Genomic DNA, 24,147 nt, shown 5'->3' on the forward strand with positions numbered 1-24,147 from the left:
CCGGGGGTACGCGCCACCCGGCACCACCCCGGCGTGGGACTGCGCGGGGCGAGCGCAGCCTGCTGCTGCGGTAAGTACGGACAGTAACAGCGGGGCTGGACCGGGCACTTCCCAGCACGGTCCGCGTAAACGTTGTTTTTGCAGCTTTTCCTCCAAGGGCAGACAGGGATCTGCCGGACTTGAAGTGTTTTTCTTTTCCCGAACAGGACGGTGTGGCTGCAGAGGCTCGAGGGGACCCGAGAGAAGCAGCTGTCCTGAGGGAGAAGGTGTTACTCGTTCGCCAGCCGTAACCTGCCTCGCTGCAAAGCAGCAGCTCGCACCGGAGGAGCTGAAATTCGAGCAGGAGCCATGTGCCAGGCCCCACTGCCTCTCACCTGCCTCGCACCACAGGCTGAGGCTCCCGGCTGGGCACCGACCCTGACCTGTGCATCCTTCAAAATGTACCTCTCTGCCTTATGTTAGACTTAAGTGCAAACGTATCGGAATTTAAACCCAATTTTCAGTTTTTCCTTCCTTAAAACTAACATAGGCGTCACTGAGAACGTGAGATACACAGCAAAGTCAGTTCTGGAAGAAAGCCTTTTAATTTTATGAGCGCAGCTTAAGTATGACAATGACCTTGATTACTTAAAAAAAAAATCATGGTTTGCAGATATATTGCATTCTGCATATATAAATAAGTATATTCATCACCTGGGCATGGCGGTCATTTTGTGGTTGCTGTGTGGAGACATCCTGGCCATCTACTAACCTACTTTCCCCTCTATTTGAGAGCGGCAGAAATAGATTACTGATGTTGAGTTGCAGATTTGTGCATAACACAGATATTACCAATTCTTTCTTTTGCTTTTAAAATGACAGCTGTCACATTAAGATCTTCACCTCCCACAAGTATACAAGATAGCTCCAAGTTTCTTAGCAATTCGGTATTAACTTGAAGTAAAAATTAGTATGTTTACTTGCTAAATAAGTCTGTTCCAAGACGTATATTTAGTAACAGTTATACTTTTTGGTGGTTTGGGTTTTTTTTTTTTGGCAGAGAGAAGTGATCTGATACTTCAACCAAGGCTTACTTGTTTTCAAGGACTTGATCCTAGAGGGGACTTCTTAGGCTTTACCTAAGCATATTACACCAGGAAATTGCTAGTACTTAGGCATGAAGTAAAAACAGTGCTAGCTCTGAAATATTAATATTTAGCAGCTGGCCTAAAAACTTCTTGCAAGGTTAAGAACAAAACATACTCCTAATCTCACAATCCATATGATAGCATAAGAGAACATGTACCTCATTGCCCGATGAGTGTATCCTGCTGCAGCATGCTAGTTTTAAAATCTGCCAAGTAAGAAGTTAAAGAAATTAGTCTCTTTGTTTATACTTATTTGCATCCACTTAATACAAACCCCTGCTACCCTTACAAAAACATACATAACCAAGCATTCTTTCTGCCACTTTTTCTTACAAACTGTTGCCTACAAGTCATTCCACTGAAATGGTTGGGACTCCTTGTTTAAATAAAGCATCAGTCGCTTTGGCTAGGGGAACAGGATACGAAGAGGAAGATCCCATTCATTACTTCTTCTATCAGACAAGCAATTTAAATATTACCAACACGCCAAGATGTCTTTTAAACTGTCAAATTAACACTATGAAAAATAATCAGATCTTTGCGATATCTCATCATGTGTTAGAAGGCACCTGTCTGAGGGACCAGGAGTGAATGGGCACGTACTGCAGGACTGCCCACCAGAGCACTCATTAAACACTGCACTTGCTGCAAAATACAGGTTGGGGTCTCCTTTTCATAATACAGCAGAGCTATATCTCTTGTTTTTATGAGCTGTTGATGTAGATTGAAAACAGAGTGTGAATTATATAGATCATCTCCAGATGAGACAGTCTATATAACTTTAAAAATACATGGATACATATTTCAGCTCTGTAGCTCATAGAAAATCTACTTTCTAATGTGTAGAAGCTGACACTGATTTCAAGGTACCCCTTTATTTGTAAAGCCACATGGCTTCAGTGTTACCGGTTTAATAGTATCCCTACAGGAGAGAACATCATTAACACCTTTTCAGAAATTTTCAAACATATTCTAAAAGACTTCCTTTATTATATAGCATCGTAAACGTACATAAGGCTTTCCAGAGTCCCCAGCAATGGCCTGCCTTCATTTGGCAATAAAACTTCATGGTCCGGTGGCCAGATGGATAACATGTCACTCACAGTGGTGAGCAGTCAGCTCAGTGTCACCCATCCAAAATATTAAAAACTAAATCCAACTCAAATCATACCGAATAAGTATTATTCATTCTTTTAAAAAAGTATAAATATTAGATATTTTCTTTGCCTCGTAGTTTTCAGGAATAGTCTGCTATCAAATTTTCCCATGTAAACACTACATTACCACCACCATCAGGCATAACTTGAGGTAGTAGATACGGGGAAATCCCCTTTCAATGGGATTGCTCTGGATAATAATGAAGGTGCCACGTACCTACCTACAAGGGAAAGCTTGACTCCAGGCAAAGCCCAAGAAAGCTGGTTTAGTTTTGCTGACTGCTAAGGAAGAGGACCTGAAAATTCAGATCAGAACAGAGAGGAGTGAAATGCCTATGTGCTATTTTTCTCATGAGAATGTGTCAAATAGAAGTTAGCAAAGGTTTACCACAGTAGTAACCCTCAAATCAAGTAAGGACACTTGAAGAACAGAAAAGCAGCATTATTCCAAAGATAAAAAAGATAAAAAAGCTAAGCAACAAAAACCTGAAAAACATTAAAACTGTGACAGCTTTCAACTTTGCCACTGGAATTACTTGCGCAAGAAGCTTTTATCACAGTAAATTCACAGTGTACCCCTAAATCTTTGGAAAAGTAAGAGAAGTTAATGGCAGTTAGCAAAGGAAAGGGCTTTAAAGAAAACTGATGGGCTGCATAGTGAAAATAAGGAAGACTACATCTGGAAACATCTGCATTGCATCTATAAAGCTAACTGTGCACTCAGGTGAAATGTCAGTTTCAAAACTTTTACAAACATCCTTTACAGAACAAAGAGACATCATTTCAAACATTACATGTAGTAAAATCCAGAGTTTATCCCAGATGTTCTTGAGGAAGAATATGGTATTATGGGACCAGTTAAAGAGAGATTATAGTTTCTTCCCTATTCTGAGACCTTCATTGCTCACAGGCACCAAATACATTTTGGTGTCCTCATGAAAAATATGTACTCTATTATGTTCTTAATAACTGGGTATGTGTTATCTTTTCCCCACCAAACTGAATTTGATATTAGCTGGCTTATGTTTGATACAAGCAGCAGATACTGCAATACCTAGGAGTGGTGACTGATCAGGTCAGGTAACAGATTATATGAATAATGTATGTTTACATTACATACATTACATAATGTAAGTTCTAAATAAGACCATTTTTTAATTATGTCAATCATTAGAGGGAAGGCCTCAAATTCACGGGACAATCGGAAGAAGTAGAGGTAGAAGAACAACTTGATTTAGCAGGCTTGTACTTATAGGAAAGAAAGTCAGGAGTTTCCAGACTTACAACAAATGACAACATCCCTGGAAAAGTATTAAACTATATGCTTCTGACCTTAAATCAATCTCTATCAGCTAGAGATCAGGGAAATGTCAGGAATCAGAGATCATTAGTGGCTTTCCTTTGGATGCTTTTGGTATCTATTTCCTTCACCTGCTTCTTTTGATTAAGAGTTCTAAAATAGGCCCAAAGATATTACATCTCTTCTTTTTACCTTTTCATATATTTAATCAGAAATATTTAATATGTAGCCGTCTTCCATCTTCTTGGACTTGGAGCAAATTACCTGCTTCGGCAGACAGTGGAGCAACCCAGCCTTGTTTCTATCCTTTTCTCAAAAAAGCAATGCTCTTCTGTAAGCAATATTCAAGTCATTTGATTTATCCCATCAATTATTTGCAATGACAGTGAAACTGAGTTTTTGTTTGTTAAGAAGGCTTCAAATTCTTTGTAGGTTCCCTGTCATCCCAGCACTGTGGATAATAGACCTGTAGCGGTATTTTCTTAAAGCATAAGCTATTATAGTATGCCATGCTGTATATTTGCCGGTATATATGAATTTTATACATAGCTATATGTATACAAACGTATACATGCACTCACCTACCCCATATATAGAAGGACATACACACACCCTATAACTATGCCAGCACTAGCAGTCAATCTGATTTAATGATCATAGTAGAAAAATATTCTTGTAACTAAATAGACATACTGGTACAGCAGCTTGAGTAGAAAATGCCTAAATTATTTCATCATCAAAATGATATATTTATGACATTTCTAGGTTAGATGGAATGTAGTATGCTGGGAAAACACAACTTGGAGAAGAAAATACTGTTTTCTGTCTTGGTGAATGCTGGTAGTTTGTAGCTTTGACACTCTGTCCTTCTCCTGACACAGCTGAGCACATGTATGGACCCTCCCTGTATCAGACCAATGTGCTCCTGGCCAGTTTGGGCTGGAATGAAGGCTAGAATCTTCCAGTCTGTGTCCTGTAGCTCAGAAGATTCAAAATGCAGTTTTGGCATGAGTACAAGGTAAAATGCCAAGTGACTGTGACAGCAAGTGTGTGCTGTGATAGAACACCATCTCAGATTGTAACAGCTTCTGCACCTGATTCTCACATAGCATTTCTATTTATGAGCAAATAGGAATGTTTCAGTTGTACTAACAATAATTTTCAAGTTTAGCTAAAGTTTTCTAAAACTGATTGAGAGCAATAATATTTTTATAGGAAAAAGTTATTTAGATCTTGATTAAATCAATTTTGAGGCTCACTGAATTAGAGCTGTCTCGCTGAGCCATATACAGCACTACATGCTTTATAATTTTTTTAATATAGCACTTGCTAGCAACTCTGAGCTGCAAGATAACAAAAACATACATAAATAATATACTAGCAAAAATATCTTCCCTAAATATACCAGCATATCAAGATGCAGAGAAGCCAAAATGAAAGAAATGGTATCACATTAAGCCTACATTTGAGAAATAGACACAAACACCATGTAAGCACAGATCTATTTTTATCATCCATGTAATTGTCATAAACTGCATTTATCGTACCTTTGCTATCATAACCATCAGTCAGATCCAGTGATCCACCTCTGCTATGATTATTTGTACTCCAAAGCTCTAAGAAGCCTGCAAACAGCTTCCCTTCAAACCAAACACAGAAATTAAACAGAGGGGTTTTTTACCGTAGAAATGTTCCTCTCGACTCCAGTTTCCCTGCTCTAGCTACTAAGATCGTTAGCTACATTCCAGTCAGAATCAAGGACACTTGTACAATTCCTTCTCGTGTGTGTCATTTTAATAAAAAATAATTTGGTTTATAAATGTTCCCTGGTGAAGAAATGTAAAACCCCATCTTGATGGATGCTACATTCTTTTCCCCCACCTGTCTGTTTTCATTTCCTTCTACTGCTTTTCTTCCTGTGTCCCTTGCAATCTACTTGTCTGCTATTCCCTGCAATTTTTTCCTACACTCAGACTATTCCTTTTATAACGCTGCTCTCAGGTAAACAGGCCCCTCTTATCTGTCAGGCATCCTCTCCATCTTTTTTTAAGCTCATGCTTTTCCACACATCTTTCATACTTCTGTCTCACTCTTTACACCTTCTATCTTCTTTCCTGAAGTATCTGTCTTGCCTGGAGCTTATTTTGTTGCCTTTGATTTTAAGGCATTAGAGACAGACAGTGTTTGCAGAGAGCCATGTCTGTATGTGTTTTCTAATAGCAATGGGGCATGTCTTGATGCTTTTTTCAGGCAAAAGCCATACCAGTTTAGGGCTGTTGGTTTTTTTGTAATTGTTGAATAAGGCCTTCAAATTTTTGCCAAATAACATCAACAATAAGCCTGACAGATGATGAAATATTATATATTAAAATAACAGTATTATAATTTACAGATTCCTTGCCTCTGTTCCCTTCCAGCTCCAGCTGAGCTGGTCTACAGCTTCACTCCACAATGCCCCCTGTGCTGGGAATAGGGGAGCTGCTTCGCTCATCTGATCCGACACCCACCTAGTCCAGTGTCCTCTCTCTGGTTCTGTCCAGACACGTTGTACTCCTCCAGGAAGGTGGTAACAGCCCCATAGTCAGCAGAGTTGAGACAACTTTTCCTTCTCACCCGCCACCCCTCCACACAGACACAAGGTCCTGGAAAACAGCGGTATGGGAGACAAGCTGCCCAGCAGATTCCTGAAGGGTACTGAGAACAAGTTGTGATTTCAGACAGTTGAGGAGGTAACAGAAGAAAGGCTGTTTTGCTTATTATTTAGCTTGTCAGTTAATACTTCCTGATTAAGACAAAGGTGGAAGGTATACATACAAAACCGATCATAAAACAATAAAATTAATGATGCCAATGAAAGCGTGGAGTGGCAGAAAAAGAATGGGCTTCAAAAAGATTGTAGTTGGCTTAGGGAATGAATGGGTGGGTAGATCTTTTGGAAGAAATTCAGACGGAAATGGGAGCATAGGAGAGCTGACAATTACTGAAAGAAGCGTATTAAAGGCACGACAGCAGACTACCCTGATGCAAAGAAAGCACTGAAAGACAGCAACAAGGCTTCATCAGGAGCTATTTGATTAATTCAAAAACAAGGAATCACACAAAAATGTGGAAACAAGAACAGATGACTAAAATTGCGTTCAAAAGAATAGCACACTCACATGGGGAACAAATCAGGTAGGCTGAGGCAAAATGAGTTAAACCAGGAAAGGACCTGTACGCCATTAAAAGGTTAGACACACACACAAAGTAAGGGAGACAAAGGCAGGTTAAAATCCAGTATCTAACAGTAACCAAATAATGTGACACAGAGAAAAGTAAAATATTCAATGGTCTTTTTTGCCTAATGTGTCTACAAAAACCTTAGCATCAGATATGCAAGGCAATTAATTTTAACAAAGGTCAACAAGCACAGACCACAAAAGGGTGGGAATGGGTTAAGTGATATTAAGACATGCCAGTTTTCAATCCTGCTGATTTAGAAGTGTAGTTCAGAAAGCAGTGGATAAAGCCTGCCTCCCTGTAGCCTTGCATGTCCTGTTTGGATTAGCCCAGAGCAAAAACTCTGACTGAAATTTATGGTTGGAATATTTGTAATGTTGTTCGGTGAGTATTCCAATTCCTGATATCATGGTTTCATTTACACTGAATTCCTTGTTGCCATGGAGGACACTCTATTTACCTGCTCATTATCACAAAAACTGTAGGTACCTTTGAGACTACCACTACTCACTCGAGTTCGGCTGGAAAGTGAGCAACCAGTTCAAAAAGCACAGTGTGGTCTGACTGGTCATACAGTGTGATCATACAAACTGTGTTTCCATAGGAAAATGTGCTAAAAATTACCCCAGAACACCTAAAAAGATAAAATAATCTCTGACTGACGATTTGGGGTGGGGGAGGGTTGTGGTTTGGGTTTGTTTTGGGGGGGTTTTTTTTGAGAATTCATTCAAGGGAGGTCCTAGAAGATTAGAAAGGATGAAAATACTGCCTGTCTTCAGAATCAGAGTTCAATTGACTTAACTTTCATAAATACTTCATCCATCTCTGAGGGACACTATCATAGGTTATTAGGCAGTTAGTGTATAGGCATGCAGATAGCAATATGATATAAAAGAATTAAGCAATAAGATGTTAAAATGTAATCTTAGGATCATTATTGTGTCAAAGCTCTCTGATTTCCTTCTTAGGAAGGGCAACAGGCCTACTGAATAAGAAGGAAGCAGTAAATGTGATATCTGCACTTTAACAAAGCTTTTAGTTAGGTCCTCTCTAATTTTGCCTGCAATACAAAAAATAGCGTAGGTGAAATCAAGTAACAGTTAACACACAAGTAGTTAAATATTTCTCCCAAACAGTATTTATCAACAGTTTCCTGACAAAGCAGGATGGCACTGCAGTAACATCCTTCAGGGATTTCTCATTGGTCCTATTCTGTTTGATTTTTCATTGAACAGCTTGGATAATAAACCAGGGAGTAAACTTGTAAAATTTGCAAAAAATCTGGAAGGGGGTTGCAAACACATAGGAAAACAGATCAGAATTCAAAATATTGAGATAATGTGAGAAACAGTGTATCTGCAACAAGCTCATATTATATAGAGAGAAACTAAGTACTACCCATGACAAGAATAAAAGAGTATATCAATATAATATGATGCTTTAACAAGGCAACCGGATTACAGAAAAGGATAGGAAGGTTTAAGTGGATTTCAAACTAAATATGAGTCAACAACATGATGATGTTGCAGAAAGGCATTTCTCATTCCAGGATGTATTAGGAAGTGTGCAGTATGTGAGATGCAGGACCTAATTATTTTGCAATCTTCAGTGCCGCTGAGGCCTCAGCTGGAGCATTCTGTGCAATTTTGGACAATGCACTCCAAGAACAATTTCAACAATTTGGATGGAGTTGAAATGAAATCAACAAGAATGGTAAGTTATTTTGAAAATATGACTTACGAGGAAAGGTTGAAGGAATGGGGCTTGGCTTCCTCAGAAAAAGAAGACTGGGGGGAAAATGCCTATTTTAAAAGGTAGCATACAGAAAGCCATGATCAACAGTTGTTTGTACCCACCTGAATTATAACAAGTAATTGCTTAATTTGTAGCAGAGTAGACTAGAAGAAGAAAAAAAAAACCCCAAAGTTGAAAGGCTTTTTTTTTTTTTTTTTTTAAGTCTAGATTAGATGGAATAGGTTTATGGAGGTTGTGGAATCCCCTTCATTTGTGGTTTTTAACAGCAGCCTACACAAACATCTGTCAGGGATGACCTAGTTACCCATTTCCTGCCTCAGAACAGGGATGGACTCGATGACCTTTTAAGGTCTTTTTCTGCCCCTCTCCTTTTTTTTTTTTTTTTCCCCTGTAATGATTTCAGTACTAGAGAACCTGTTTCCTTTAACTTGGCTGCTATAGGTTAGTCAGTACAACTGCTATAGGCAGCCGAGGCTTTAGTAAAATAAAACAAACCTTCATGTAAAAGAAGAAATGATTCAGAAAATGAAAAAATAAAGAACACTAACTTTAGTAGTTTTAAAACATAAATGTGTCAAGAAAACCCAAAAACAAACAGATAAATAAACCCCAGATTTTTTATAGTGGAAAATGCTATTAACATTTTTTAACCAACTTGCACATATATATCTTTGCAAAAGCTTCATTCAATACTTACTATATTCTGTTCATAATGATGATAGAGTTGAATGTCATATTGAGTGATATGATCAACCACATGGCAAAAATCAGTGCTGTGTTATATTTAACTGAAAAATACTATTCTTGATTAATTACATTATTTCTTAAAATACAGTTCTATTGTCCAAAACATCCATTTTATAACCATCAAGATGTCCAACTGAGATTTTGAAACCTTTTAAAATAACCAGGGTAGTGAAAGGTATTTTGATGTTAATTCTTAATTTTAATCTGGGTTTATTTAAAGAGAAAAAAAATCTATGATTTTCAACAAGAAACAAAAGTGATACATGAAATACAGAAAAACAACTCACAGAAGAACTGTGAATGAAGCTCTGTCAGCACCTCAGGGTTATGATGGTATCATAAACCACATGAGAGCTTTTCTCCTGTGCTTAAGATGCTGTCATCAGAAACCTTCTGTGTCTATCCACAGTAGCCTTAGGTATCACTGTTACCAGTACTTAGATAATATCAAGCTATGCACATGCACAGAGGCACGGAGTGTCAAGCTATAGTTACAGTTGATCTGATGACACTTTCATCCTGGGAGCTAATGCAATCTCTTTTAAAGAAACAAAAACATTTGTGTTGAAGTCTTCATGACTATTAAACTTCTAGATGATTTCTAAGAGTTAATTTAAAAAAATACTTATTTCTTTTTCCATTTTTCATAACTACCAAGAAGGCCTCTTCCAGTTATTTAAGCATGAAAAAAATTCTGTTCCAGAATAACATTTTAAAATATTTATTAAAAACTACTTTCCTAGAACTCTAAAATGGTTATGTTTTCAGACCAAGCTTGTAGTTACAAAACATACATAGCATAAGAGGGTTTTCATACCTTCCAACCAACCAATCAGGAAAAGAATCCAATTCCTACTACTAGCCTGCAGTGGGATAAAAGGAAACGAGTTGGTAAACCACAGACGTCTGGTTCAAAATACGGGATGTGTGGCCAAAGGCCATAACATGTTCTATATTACCAAGATCCCCATCGAAAAATCTGATCAACCTTTCTAAAATAGTGTGAGTTATCAGAACTACACTAAATGGTAATTTATCCAAGATCAGTGTAATTCATACATTTGGCTCTCCTATTTCTGTAGACAGGCATGTTTAATTCTGTGTGTGTTTCCCAGACGCTGCTAGGTGAAAAGGACCTGAGAAGGAATTTACTGAAGTAGCAAGACAAGAAAGGAAAATGCCTATTGCTTCAGTTGGTGTAAGACATTTGTAAGGCAACTGAGGAAATTAGCTTTAATTTCCAGCCTTACACACAATTGCATGCCAGATTTTTACAACACAGAAATGTGAGCAGGAGGACATTGCAGGAACACTGACACATACCAATGAGTCTCTCTTAATTTTCTCTTCCCAAGCTTGTTTAAAGCACACATCAGAGATATGAACTATATAATGTAAGAATTAGAGTAATTGTTTGGGAAACATTGAGAAGAAAGTCCAATGGTTGTGTCTGTGAAAGTAGGTTCTTATGCATGCAAAAAACCAAATGTATACAAGCAACTGTGCAGTTTTTACCTACAAAGTGAAAGTTTGTGCCTATAAATACATGTTTTTGTGGGTGCAATGTATGTAGAATTGCTTCTTTTTAAACCAGCTCAAATTGAAATTGAATGTTAGGCCTTCCCATCTTTCCACCCCTCTGGTATAATACTGCATATAGAATGAATGGCATCGTAAGGGAATTTGTTTGTATCTCATCTCTTTTTTTCACCAAATTGTATTCCCAGACTGTTCTCAGCAGCTGTTCATCTAATTCATCAGCAAGAACTATAGAATATATTCAACAAGATTATACTGCTTTCATTTGGCCCCTTCGAAGCAGCAGAGGCAAAGTAGAGAAGTAGGAGAGGTAAGAATGCAATATGTGAGTGTATAGGAAAATAGAAGATTCCCACAGTCCTGCAACTCAGCTAAACATTAGTTATAGACAACCCCCCCCAAACTGCCCTTTGATGTGTTAATTGAAATCTAGCTTTCCACACGGTCCCAGTTTCTCCTCAACACAAGGGACACTAGCTGCTCTTGAGAAAGAAAAAAATTAAATGCCTGTCATATAGTTTTTCCTTGCTTACTTCAAGAACAAAGGGTTAAGACAGGCATTGAAAAAGCAACCAAGAGATTAGATAAACAAATAAAAATGCTTATGTATGTGTATATGTGCGTATGATAAGACAATTCCTAGACATCTTTCCCTCTCCTCTTGCTGCAACACAGACAAAAGATGGTGCCAAGCCTGTTAGGCCTCCTCCCTTTCTCTTCTGCTGCAGCTTTCAGTAGGCACAATGCTTATTAGTACCACAACAAACAGGGATTTTGTAGTTCAAATGAATCATATCTTCTGGGGTGTAATCAATGGCTAAATCAAAAAAAAAAAAAAAAAAAGGTTATAAGCTAAGGACTCAAACTCAAATCAACCCAGAAAGTAAAAGCAGATATTAAAACATGCCACAGTATGCAGAGATGGCATTGACTCCTCCCTGCACCTAATCAAAGAGGCTCGAAGATCAAACCAGACTCATTCATCTCCTGCTTGTAATGTGCTGTATGGCAGTCCAGCAGTGTTTCACAGAAGTATTAACAATCTTAAAAACTACAGATGGAAAAGAATTCTGCATGTCCTTCAGTCAATGCAGGATTTTTCATTTTGTATTTTTCACTCCTTGGTTCAGTATCAAGCACTGGTGTTTTTTAGCGGTGGATCTGCAACCCAGTAGCTTTCGGTACACTGGAGTATTCTTCATTATGGTCTGGCAATGTTAGCTTTGCTGATTTTTCTAGAAGGTAGAAGAGAGTTTTTTGCTGCACTCTCTCATTAGCTTCCTAATTCTCCAATAAATAGTAAGAGGGTTGGATTCATCATTCTTGCAATTTTAGTAGGAAGCAGTTACTGTCCGCTAATAATAAATATTTATATTTGCAGTTATTTTCTCTGTTATGTTACATCTTGACCCATAGCTGTTCTTTTCACAAACAATCCATATTTGTTGCATATTTGTAAAAGTCAGTATCAGTATGCAGATACCGTAGCCTATTTTGAGGATGTCTTGTTGTTGTCTGGATATATGTGCAATTTAAGTCCTCCATTATGACCTTATTTTGAGATATCCTCTATTTCCCATCTATGTTATATTTCAGTCCCCCTTTTTTAGATTGTCTCGTTTGTTGGCCCCATTCTGGTAATGAAGTGTCTCTAACTGAATGCTTCCAGTGTGGTCCAACAGATGTATGCCAGGATGAGTCTAGTATCATAGTTCATATATTAGAGAAAAATATCAAAACTGCATCCTCTGCAACATTGATTAAGGGACAGCTTGAATCCATAAGGCATTTCAGGGCATACTGCTAAAGATATTGCCTGTAAGAATAGGAAAAATTAATCTATTGCACATACTATAAAAAGCCAAATACTGGAGATACCAGCACATAGCCTGAAACACACCAGCGTGAAATGAGGCAGTGAAGTGGTCTCACTGTACCAAGCTGAGTATCTCAGGATGGTGACATCTAATAGTACAATGCCCAGTCTTGAGTAAAACTTCCAGTACTTTCAGACTCTAAAAGAACTCTGTCACCTCACGCTACTGTTCCATTCCAGAAGGTTTGATATACATACCTTTTTTTTTTTTTTCACTTCATTTTTGGAAATTATTCAATACAGTCCTTTTCTTCCCTTCTTAATTTCTCTCTACCATCTGCATAAACTCCTTCAAGGGTTTTCCTACTTGCAATCAAGAAAGTTCAAGTTTCTCAGGGAGGATCATTGCAAAGTTCTGGGGCCAACTTTAGTATAAGTCTTGTTTTACCATTTACTGTAACAGAAGAATTCCCTAACACAGAAAACAGCCGCTGCTGAGCTTAAAGCTACAAAGCACCACTTGATCTGAGAGTCAGCTGATTTTAAGTGTGCAATCAAATACAGGCAGGGAAAAACTGACTGATGTGTCAGAGTCTCCTTAATTTGGAAGAAGATATTACACAGTGCACTGAAGCACCCATTATGGCTGCTATTGCTGCATATATGTATAAGCTCAGCAGAAGGTGATCTCCATTGCTCTGGCAGGAGGCACCCAGACACTATTCAGAGAAAGAACAAGTGCTTCCATGTCATTATCGAGCCGAGAGAAGCAATCAGAAGTACAAAGTAGAGATCCAATTTCATAGGGAGAGGCTGAATTAAATTTCGGACTACTCTAACAAGTATCTGGGGAGCTGCAGGAAACTATTATGCAATATAATTTTATCTACAGGATTCATTCTCATGCAAACACATTGAGGAGTTATTTTCTTAGCTGACATCTAAACAGCCCTATCAAAAAGAAGATGTTAGTCTTACCTGGAAGATACAGAGCAACAGTCTTCAATCCATGACTTGTATGCACCATACTGGTCAAAGTCCCTCTGTAACGTTGCTGATGTCCACAGCACACTACCTGCTGAGCGGTGGGTCAGTGAAGACTGGGATCCCAATCAAGAGTCTTTTTCCCTCTTTCATGAGGAGCTCCCTGAAACGCGTGCATGACAATATCTGCCTTACAAAAGGCACGACCTGAGGATAGGACGCTAATAAAGAACTAGATAGAACCAAAAGAGAGCTGAAAAATTGAACAGTGCCTTGAAGGGCTTTAAAAACTTACTTAGTTATAAATGGTGTGCTTTATTAATAAAAATCAAAGAAGCTTCACCAGATCTGACATTCTTTGATAAGTTTTGAAAAAATACAAAAAACAAATGCTAACACAGTTCTAGAAAGAATCCCAACTCATTCTGAGTCTTCCTCACTGAGGTACGAAGAAAATAATCTTAAACACACCTGGAAAGCTGGTGACTAACATTAATATCCTGCTCGACAGGATACTTGCATCAGCTATTATTGGCTATGGATGTCATTCAATGTTATCCTCTTTCTATGCTATTGCATTGATGATGTGCTGGCAGAGGCTGTATTTTATACATTAGCTTTCCTAGGAAAGCACAACTGCACCTTAGGGGTAAAATTGTGATCCTACTGAAGTCAGTGGCAAAGCTCTCATTGTTATAAATAGGGCTAGAATTTCACATTAGGAGTTATTGTACGGAGAGATGTACTAATCCTTTATTCCTCATCTGTCTCTCTAGGGAAAACTTATTCTCACTTTTGCAAAAATCTTATATAAGACTCAATGCCGACACATAAAAGAGCGTATCTATCAGACCTGACCACTAAAAGACAATGCATCTCATTTTCTGCCTTCCAAAGATAGATTCACCATTCATATTAAACTGTCATAAAAACAACAGTGAAAGCAATGCCTGTTTCAGATGATGGGATTCAGTCAAGGTTTAAGGATCCTAGGGAAGCAAAGGCAACAGTTTTCTCCCAGATATAATCAAGCATATTTGTTATTCGCATACTTAATAAAGCTCACAGGTGTCAGGAACAGCCAAAATATTTGTTTCATTGCCAACAAAACTTAACCTTAAAGCACTAAAATCAGTTTGCATTTTTTTCCACAGAAAGTCCTACCCAATTTTCCTATCAGACAATTCCACTTCAGGTAGCAAGGGTAAGTGCCTAATAACACACAGGGCTACTTCAGCTACTTGCATGCTAACAACTAATATAATTGTGCCTAGTTTTTTATTTTAAATGGAGACTACCTGCTTCCCATAATAATGGTCCTTCATTAGAGGACATGTTCCATCATGATTTGTATGATACCTACCCAAGTTCCAATGGGAGTTGTATTTTGGATAATAAATGTAAATTCTTTGTTCCATACAGATTTTGGGCCAGTTCTAGCTCCTTTTCACTTATTCTAGTCACTATTTTGATCTTCTTTTTTATGATAGTACCATGGTACACTCATAAATTCATGTGCCAAGTTATTAAAAAGTTTAAAAAAAATCCAAAGAAGTTATAAAATGTCCTGTAAACTTGTTCCAAATCAAGTTTTTAGATCCTCAGGGGTAAAGGATAATCCACGGTCAATCGCACATACTCATTTATTTATAACATTGTTTAGAGGCAAACAAAATAGCAGCAAGACATTTTGCACATTATTTTCTACTTTTTTTATGTATTTCTGTATTGTTTTCTGACCACGTCTCAGGCACGCGTAAAGCAACACAACTGCTATCTATCCAGTTCTAAGAGTTTGTCTGCATGGAGCCAGGAAGAAGCAAGTCAGCTTGCTTTGTTTTGGAATTTTTATTTTGTTTTACACATGCCTGCACACAAATATGGGTACTTATGTTGGAGCACAAAGCATTAAAGAAATATTCCTTTCCTGAAGCTTCTGATACAGAACTGAACCATTTCCAAAGACAACTCTGTTCTAACACAGTCCAGCTTTGCTGTTACTGCAGAAAGATCTGTTGTTCTAGATGACCCATGGTTTATTTCTGAGCTTTAGTAGATCCCTTAAATACCCCAAAGCTCATTCCTGGAGTGCCTAGAGAAAATAGAGCAGGATACTGATGCTCATTTATTATTCTTTGAACAGGCAGAGCAAGGGACAGAAGACAAATGGGCAGTATCCTCCATCTCTGGGAATACGCAGCATTGTTCTATGCTAGCTGTGAGTTTTACGTACCAAAGTTACTGCTACACATGTTATCCTATCACCCTTGCTCTAACCCAACCATGAGCTGATTATTATTCACCAGTATAGGACAATTTCTTAGACAGCCTCACAACCAATTACAGGTAAGCAGCTGTACTGAATCCCAGGACTGCAGCCAGGCCCATTTTGCTGATGTGACAGGTAGAAAATATCCAGCTTCTTTGAGAATCCTTTGTTTATATACGGCTTTAGTGGTCCTTTATGATGGAGGTTATCCATGGCTCTTGTTATTTGGTCCTGATGCCCAGCAATGACAAACTGTTTACTGGATAGCTTCTTGGGGTGGGATTCAACAATCTGAAAGCAAAGTCTACGTAGGTTTTTTTGGAGAAAAAAGTTACGATTTCTCTTTTATAGAAGCTCTCGCTCTTCAGTACTGTCATGCCAAACTCTAGCCCTTCTACCTTCATGTGGTAAAGGGTAAGACTAACCGTTTTGGCAAGGAATGCCACAGGGCAGTGGAAGAAAAGGTCCATCTGGGGACCAGGACACCAATAACTGAGGCTAGCACACATTCAGAATAACTCAGGAGATCCCTGACTGTGGCTCAAAAGAGCAATTGCACTGTTATTGCAAAGTTCCCATAAAGAGAGCGTGAGCACAGGGTTGATAAAGACATTAGCTTTTTCCTGCTTTTCAGGATCAGAACTGAACTGTCACCCTGCCTTAACACAAGCAAGTAGTTATTGCTATGAATAAACTCAGCAATGCTACTTATAATCTTATGTGTCTAATGCTGGGTATATTAAGTAGAATATTAAATTCCTAATCTCTGTGAGTGATTATGGGTATTTTTCCACACAGCACTTCCCGAACATAATTCACAAACTAGATTCATGTCTGATTTCAATATGTTTTTGCTTTTGCATAAAAATCATAAACAAACCCCTGAACATTACAGGTCTCAAAAATCTTATTAAATACTACATTGTCCATAAAGACTTTGTACCTGAGAGATCTACACAAAAATGCTGAAATGGAAAGGGACTGAAACAGGCATATTTATATAGAGGTCCCACACAAACAGCAAGATTTCTCTTACACTTCTGATACAGTTTTCTGTCTGACCCCCAGGGCAAAACTTCTCATGACCAGTATCTGCAGGAAGAATTTACTGTCAACATATACTGTACACTAGAGGGAAAAAGAAGAAGAGCTCAGATCACATTCACACCAACCCCACAGCTCCTTAAGGCACTCAGTTTCAAAATATTTTTGTTCAGTACCATGAGCTTTGTTTCAAGTTTCGTTATGGCAGGTCAGTAGAATAAAAATGAAGGCAGGTTTGCTTACCACTCAAAGCACTTGCCTTCTTTTTAATTTCTCCTGGGAATGAAAAGTACATTCAGCTTTTCCTCCTTTGGCACTACACTGCCCTCATGGAAGATTACTGAAACATGAATTTGTGAAGGCTGTTTCAAGCAGAAGCATGTTCCTATGTATAGGAATAATGTTAATTCCTGTCACTCTGAACATCTAAGCGAGATTGTTGTTAAAGCTGCTTCTAAAGGACCAAGGGAATTTATGCCATTCAGTTCAATGACTTTCATCACCTCTATTAGACTAAACACAAATGTAATATAGCCAAGCCAGATTCCAAAGGTTAGTCTTTCATTTAGGCAAAGTACTGGGGATGCAAAAGCTGTGCAGCATTTACAGGAATCTAACACGGATTCAATAAACCAATTGAACATGAAAGGAACATCCTTTCTAAATGCAAATTATTCAGGTGCGATTTGAGTTCTGTAAAGGTTACTCTTCCGTTCCCTCTCTCTGTCTAATAAATGAGAACACAGAACAGCTTAGTTTCCTTTCTCAAAATTCTTTGTATTAAGTCATCCTGCTGCTTCTATTACAGGCCTTTACTATAAGGAGCAGATACAGACTCTGGACTGCTTCTGTCCTGTGATTGCTGAACACCAACATTAATCTTTTACTAAAGCACTTCTGAGAAGAACTGAAAAACTAATTTTAAAAAGCGAGTCTGACAATGCAGCAATGCACAGACGAACTCAAGCTGCAGGATTTTCTCTTTTCTTTTCATTTTGCCAAAAAGAGCCCACATTTTCCTCTTTGGAAGAATAAAACCACAAATATCAAGAAGGTCCTTGAAAAAGCAGCCCAACAATACTTGATATTAAACTGATCAAAGTGTCAACAGATCTACCTGAACAGGTATGCACAATAGCTGCAGATCCGAGTATGGAATTTCTTTATGATGAGATCTTGTCTTGAGTGAAGTTGGTGGCAAAACTTTTAGTTGGTTCCTGTGGGTCAGAACAGTATTTGTTATATCAGTTTTGAGCTAGGTTCTTAGGAATTGTGGGAAATAAAACTGTTATGTTATGTCATATATGTCATATTAGAGATGGTCTTTACAAGAGGGACTATAATTATGCATAAATTAAATGCTGCATAATAGTCGCCACTGACTAGGAAGCTGTTGTGGGCCTTTCGTAACATTGGCACATTCATTAGAGAAATCCACATTTTATCTGCAAAATTTGCATTTTATATGGAAATTTGATTTCACTTCAACTCATATAGCAGCATCTTCAGAATTAACAGGGATGACTGAAACTTCGGAGCCTTCAGATGAAGAAAAAGACTGAATGAAAATGGCATTAAATTCCACAAGAAAACAAAAACCAAATGATACTACTGGGAATTACTGCCACCTAACTGGGTATATCTCTCTGTTAAAGACACAGGGAGATCACTTCTACTGGAGAAAAGAAGCACAAGCAGTTTTGTGGATACAGGAGATATTTTGCATTTACCATGTTTCTTTTCATACAAAATTCAAATGAAACGTAACAAGCGGTCACACAATATTAGATTTTAAGCTGGAATCATGACTATATTTTAGACAATCACTAAGTCAGGTTTTGTATCTCTGTCTCATCTCAGCTGCATTCTGTGATTATTAATAGTAGCACGCATGCAATAGCTAGTGTTTTGAATGTTGTAGGTATAAAAGAGACAAACAACAGTAAGAAGTTCAATTAAGAAAAACAAACATATTCTGGTTTTCATCATGTGCAAAGACAGCACCCAAAATAAAGAGAATTATAATAAAGACTGGTAATAAAGTCACAAATCAATACCTTCAGCATACCGTGCATAATTGAAAGCAGGATTCAGTCCTCTCCAAAAAACACATTAGAAAGTCCCACATAAAGGGCTGGATAATATAACATTTACTCATTTTCCTCCTAGTAGAATAAACCAAGACTTTCTTGCTTTCTTTGTATCTATCGCAGGCAGCAGAAATACACTTGTAGGTCACGTGTTAGGCATTTATCTTCTGGGGCCCAGAGATCTTGACTCCATCTGCATGCTGTTGAGAAACTCCAAGAATTTAGCAGGTGTTACAGAACAACGGACAAGAAGTCTACAGCTAGGGGCAGGCTACTAACGGTACCTTTTAAGACAATTGTTAGTGCAGAAAGTTTAATCAGAAACAGATTCTTCTCATCATTCTGCTGTAATATTGTCAAGAAATCCCCTTCTGTTGTAAAATTGTCTGTCTGAGTCTTACACCAGTTGGAAGGAAACTGATAAAACTGGTTTTCAGCTAGAAGCAAATAAAAAAATACTCATTTCAAATTTTAACGTCACTTGCTAACTCGTTGTGGTTTTGTAACTCACACATGGCTGACTAACTTTTAAAACCTCAAGCTTTGCATGTTTTAAGTTCTCATAGAAAATGAGGGCACAGTCTCATTTTGAAGCTCACATCTTATAGTAAGGTAATGACTTTTTTTTTTTTTAAACACTAACCAATCAGCAGCACATGAACTGCCAGTGACAAAAGCACTGCATATTGGATGCAATGGCTAGTAGTTTGTCGCTTAATACAACTACAGGTTTTTTGCACCCTGTTAAGAAGTTCTGTTCCCAGCTATTTCACCTCCAAAAATAGCTCTTGAAACACTGTAGGTACTCAGGATGAAAGTTTAAGACAAAAAAACTATTTTCCCTCAAAACAGTCTTCCCTCTGCTGCTATCCGCTTGCTAGATATCCTTCCCTTAATTGAAAAATCACCAAGAGTTTTGCCTACCTGGACTGTAATCAGTCTAAATAATGAAGCATTTGCTTCACTTAGAGCAGAGCCAGGCCCTGGCGCGCCCCTGGGCCATACCTGGCCTGCCAAAACAATACCCATCTGACCTCACATCTCGTTCAAAGGCTCACTTTCCCCCAAAACCTTGGTAGCTGGGTGGGGAGGCGGCACCTACGCTGTGCATGCTCTGCAGCAGCAGGTCTCTGCGGAGGACCAGGAGCAAGTTGTGGCACCTCGGTGGCACCCAGCAGGCTCAATGGCTGAGGTCTGCCCTGGCAGAGAGGTGCATCACCGCTGACGGCAACGTACAGCCAAAGTGACGTAACTGTTGACCAGACAGGATTTCTCCCTCCCCGCCCCACGTTTTCAGGTGGGGAAGCACTCAGCAAGCATGCCTTTGGCTAGGATCTATGCAGAAGGCACAGAATGCTGTCAAAATAAAACACTGAATCACCGATGTAAAATCTCACTTTTTTAAGAGGGAGGTCCTACAACATAATGCTGGATTATACAAATTTATCTACAGTGAAAGTGAAAACGCCTTTTTGTCATTCTGATTCTCTGTCACAGCATTTTGAATGTCAAAGGTCCTATTTTAGCAAAGTTCCCAAACAAACAAACCAAAGTGTGCAGAAGCTCATCAGAAATAAAAAAATCACACCAACCAATGTACTGAATGTTGGTATAATATACCAACTACAAAATTAAAGTTAGTACAAATCTTCTCTGATATGTCTTCAGAGAACTGACAATTTCCAGGCAGACTCCCACAAACTCACACTCCTCACCTCCTGAACACAATAGCTAAAACTCAATTTAACAGCCAAAATTCACCCCTTCTAAAGGCTTAACCTAAGCATCCTTCTTTAAATTAGGTTGCTCTTCTATTCCCTCCTGCAAAGTCTACTTGTTCCACCTCCTCTGCATAGAGCAAGCACACGAGCTATCCTGAGAGTTTTGATGCTTAGCAGAGACTGAAACTTACCACTCTTTATATTTCTTTTAATAAATTTTTAATTCTAAGTAATCATTTTCTGTTTGTCATAGGAGCTACGATTTTCAGGAGTACATGTAATACAGGCACGGCTTTGGTTCTGAGATGAGCACTGTTAAAAATGGAATAATTCAGGTCACCAAAGCTGCATATGAGTGTCCGCTGTTCCCAGATTAGGGCTTTAAATGTTCACCTCTATATTTAGAAACCTAAAACCAAATGGCCAACTTTCCTGATGACTCAGCACCCATACTGACTGCAGAAGAATGTGGATCCCCAGCAGGCCCCTTGTATAAAAGTTCTTAGAAAGTCCAAACATGAAAGTTAGGGTTTATACACTTTTCCAGGCCAAAACCTGAAAGTTGATCAATAACTTTTCTTTTACTTCTCATCCCATACTACCATCAGTTTTAGGAAGAGCTTCTAAGCATACAACCTTTCTCTTTTACCTTACGTTAAATGCCTCTTTAAAGAATTTCTTTTTTCTCATGCCTGGACTTTTCTTTAATTGGATACCAGCCAATTTCCATTTCTCTACCTCCCAACCTGCTGATGTTCTCTGTGCTCATTTTATTTTTATACACACACACACATATATATATGTATGTATATAATCTAAGCCCTTTAGGCTTCTCTTTGGCAAGAACTGTTTTGTTGTGTTTAAAAAAAAAAAAAAGAAAAAATCAGGGAGCACTGAAATACTTGGCAGCACTCTTGGAGAGATAAAAAAGTCGCTCTAGGCTCCCCTAGGGAAAGTTTGCACGTTCGTTGCTGATCTCACCTAGTAAGCTGGGGATGGAAACCAAGAGGCCTGAAGCTGTCACTGTTCATGTAGTACACATGGAGATTTATGTTAAACTTTGTATTTATTCACTTTACAAATACAAATAGTAATACTTAGATAATGTAAGTAATATGTAGGTAATACTTACTTACATTTCACTTGGGAGTCTCAAAAAGCTTTATTAATGTAAATAAGAAAGTAGGGTAGCTGGAAACAAGAATGTGAAAATTATATGAAGTATCACAAACATACTTATAGTATACCTCTAAAAAAAAAAATGCCTGTAACATAGCAGATAAAACTGTCCCATTCTTGATCTCACAAATGGCAGGAAAATCCACTGGAATGTGGTTAACTGAGTGTGTTAACACTCAGTTAATATTTGCCTGCATTATCATCAACAATTTGTGGCTTTCAAAGAGTGTTAGTATGTTTGTTTTCTTTTTTAATCTGATGGACTGATTTAGGAAAAGGAGAATAAACAATTGTGAAAAAAATGGAAACCCAAAGCATAATGTAAGTTTAAATTATACTGCTTTACTGGTATCTCCTTAGAAACACATACTAATATGCAAAGTCTTTTGGTAATGGAATAACACAATTTCTATGAAATCTGAAAAGATAGGGAAACATAAATATGCATTTTCACTTCCTGACAATGCGTTAAAAGAGCCATTTTTCCCTTATTGTTTTTTCCAATCTTATCTTCACAAATTTTGTTATTTTGGACTTCAAAGAACTGTTAAGGTTAAGAACTGGCATACTTTCTTACAGGTACTTTCTCAAGTATCTGAGAGAGAAACATAGCAAAAATGAACACGTCTTAAGCATTTTATTGTAAATCACTTATCTTAACCTACCATGCTTATCTAGTTGGTTGTCAAGTTTCATACTACTTACTACCCATTAGAGAATGTTGTAGGATAAAAAATTCTTAATATTCTACACTAAAATATAAACACACATATGTGAGCATCTTAAACCCAAACCAAATTTATATATTCCCTTATACGAGGAGTGAAAAATTCTATTGTCTCTGTGCAATTGATTTTTTAATTCAATTTTTTAATGATGAATGTAGATGTTCTTACTGACAGAATATTTTTGTACTTCTATGATTGCATTTTTATTTTTACAACGAATATTAGGCACCAGTTAATCTGGATGCTATTTGCAATCAACTAATCTATATCTTGAAGTTTCAAAGAAGATGTTTCAAAGGAAAATAAATATTTACTGTTTCTGATACTCTGCCTCAAGCCAATTGATACAAGATGACAAGAGGGCAAGTTAGTAGTTTGTTAAATATCTTAAGTGATATAATAATACTTACATGCTTTGCAGACTGTGCCATGCAGTTTCTTTTTTCATCTGCTTTAATTTGTTATTAAAATAAGTACATGCAAAATAAAAAGAAACTAAAACCAAGGTTCTTGTTGATTATATTGATTCCTTGTAAACTTCAGTAAAATAGAACATAGACTTATTGCCAGCATGATTATGTTCTTCTCTCTTTGTATAACCTAGCTCAGACTGTTTCCAGTTTAAAAAACAGACCTTATTTCACAGTTTGGTAACTATCACCAAGTATTTATTCAATTTACTAATATTTGCTCTTGAATAACAAGGTGAAATGTTTATCTAAAATAAGGTTATGAGTGTGTTTGTCATAATTTTTATCTCAAAGCAAGTCATGCTCACTGACAATCACAGCTTTGACACACCATCTTTTATTAACACAAACGTCTTCGGTTGTTAGATCACAAAACTTTAAAAAGGATTAAATGATTGATTTTGAACAGCATTGTGTATCACCTTTGGGTCTAGCTCAGCCTCTGTGTAAACAGGCTTAGCGTTGTCATTGAGAATTACCTCCATTTATGCTAGGGATTAACATGCCAGGGTGTCTCTCTGTGAAATCACAGCTCCATTCTAAAGATGCAGCTTCTTGCTACTGTCATTTTCTCTTCATTTTACATAAATGCACATTTAACTACAGGCTGCACTGGTAGTTTGCAGGGATGGAGATTAAACCTGAAGTGAGCGCAGAAGATTCAACTCTGCTCTATTTCAGAGTAAAAACTGTTTCTCAGAGGGATTGTCACCCACATGCAAGTGTTGGAGTGCAAACCTCCTCCTTGAAATGCCTCACACTGTCTTTTCACTTCTCCACCCACCACTCTTTCTCATCCTCTCACTGTTGAGTGTAATCAATGTCATTGGAAACTAAGCTGCCCGATTCCTCAGAACGACATCTGACTACTGTGCTTAATAGGGTATGTAGCAAACAGAGCCATTAAAAATGGCAAAGCTTTTCCTAGCGTAGAATAAAAGACCAGTGGTAGGTTCAGATTCTCTAAGCCCATCTGCTAAACCCTATGCTGCACAACAACCC

The 24,147-nt window shown here is 37.8% G+C and overlaps 1 protein-coding gene across 1 annotated transcript in view; it reads right to left on the bottom strand.

Annotated features, from left to right (window-relative positions):
* Positions 1-15,194: 15,194 nt before the first annotated feature.
* The window catches only part of METTL8 (methyltransferase 8, methylcytidine), a 102,631-nt gene continuing 93,678 nt past the window's right edge, over positions 15,195-24,147 (bottom strand). The window contains exons 14-17 of the transcript XR_008577550.1: positions 21,905-21,959; positions 19,015-19,247; positions 18,075-18,174; positions 15,195-17,297 (exon numbers count right to left, since the gene is read on the bottom strand). The gene's annotated coding sequence lies outside the window, so the exon portion shown is untranslated. The remainder of the gene's footprint in view (positions 17,298-18,074; positions 18,175-19,014; positions 19,248-21,904; positions 21,960-24,147) is intronic.

The sequence above is a fragment of the Grus americana genome, chromosome 6 (genome assembly GCF_028858705.1).
Source record: "Grus americana isolate bGruAme1 chromosome 6, bGruAme1.mat, whole genome shotgun sequence".
NCBI classification, from domain to species: Eukaryota; Metazoa; Chordata; class Aves; order Gruiformes; family Gruidae; genus Grus; species Grus americana.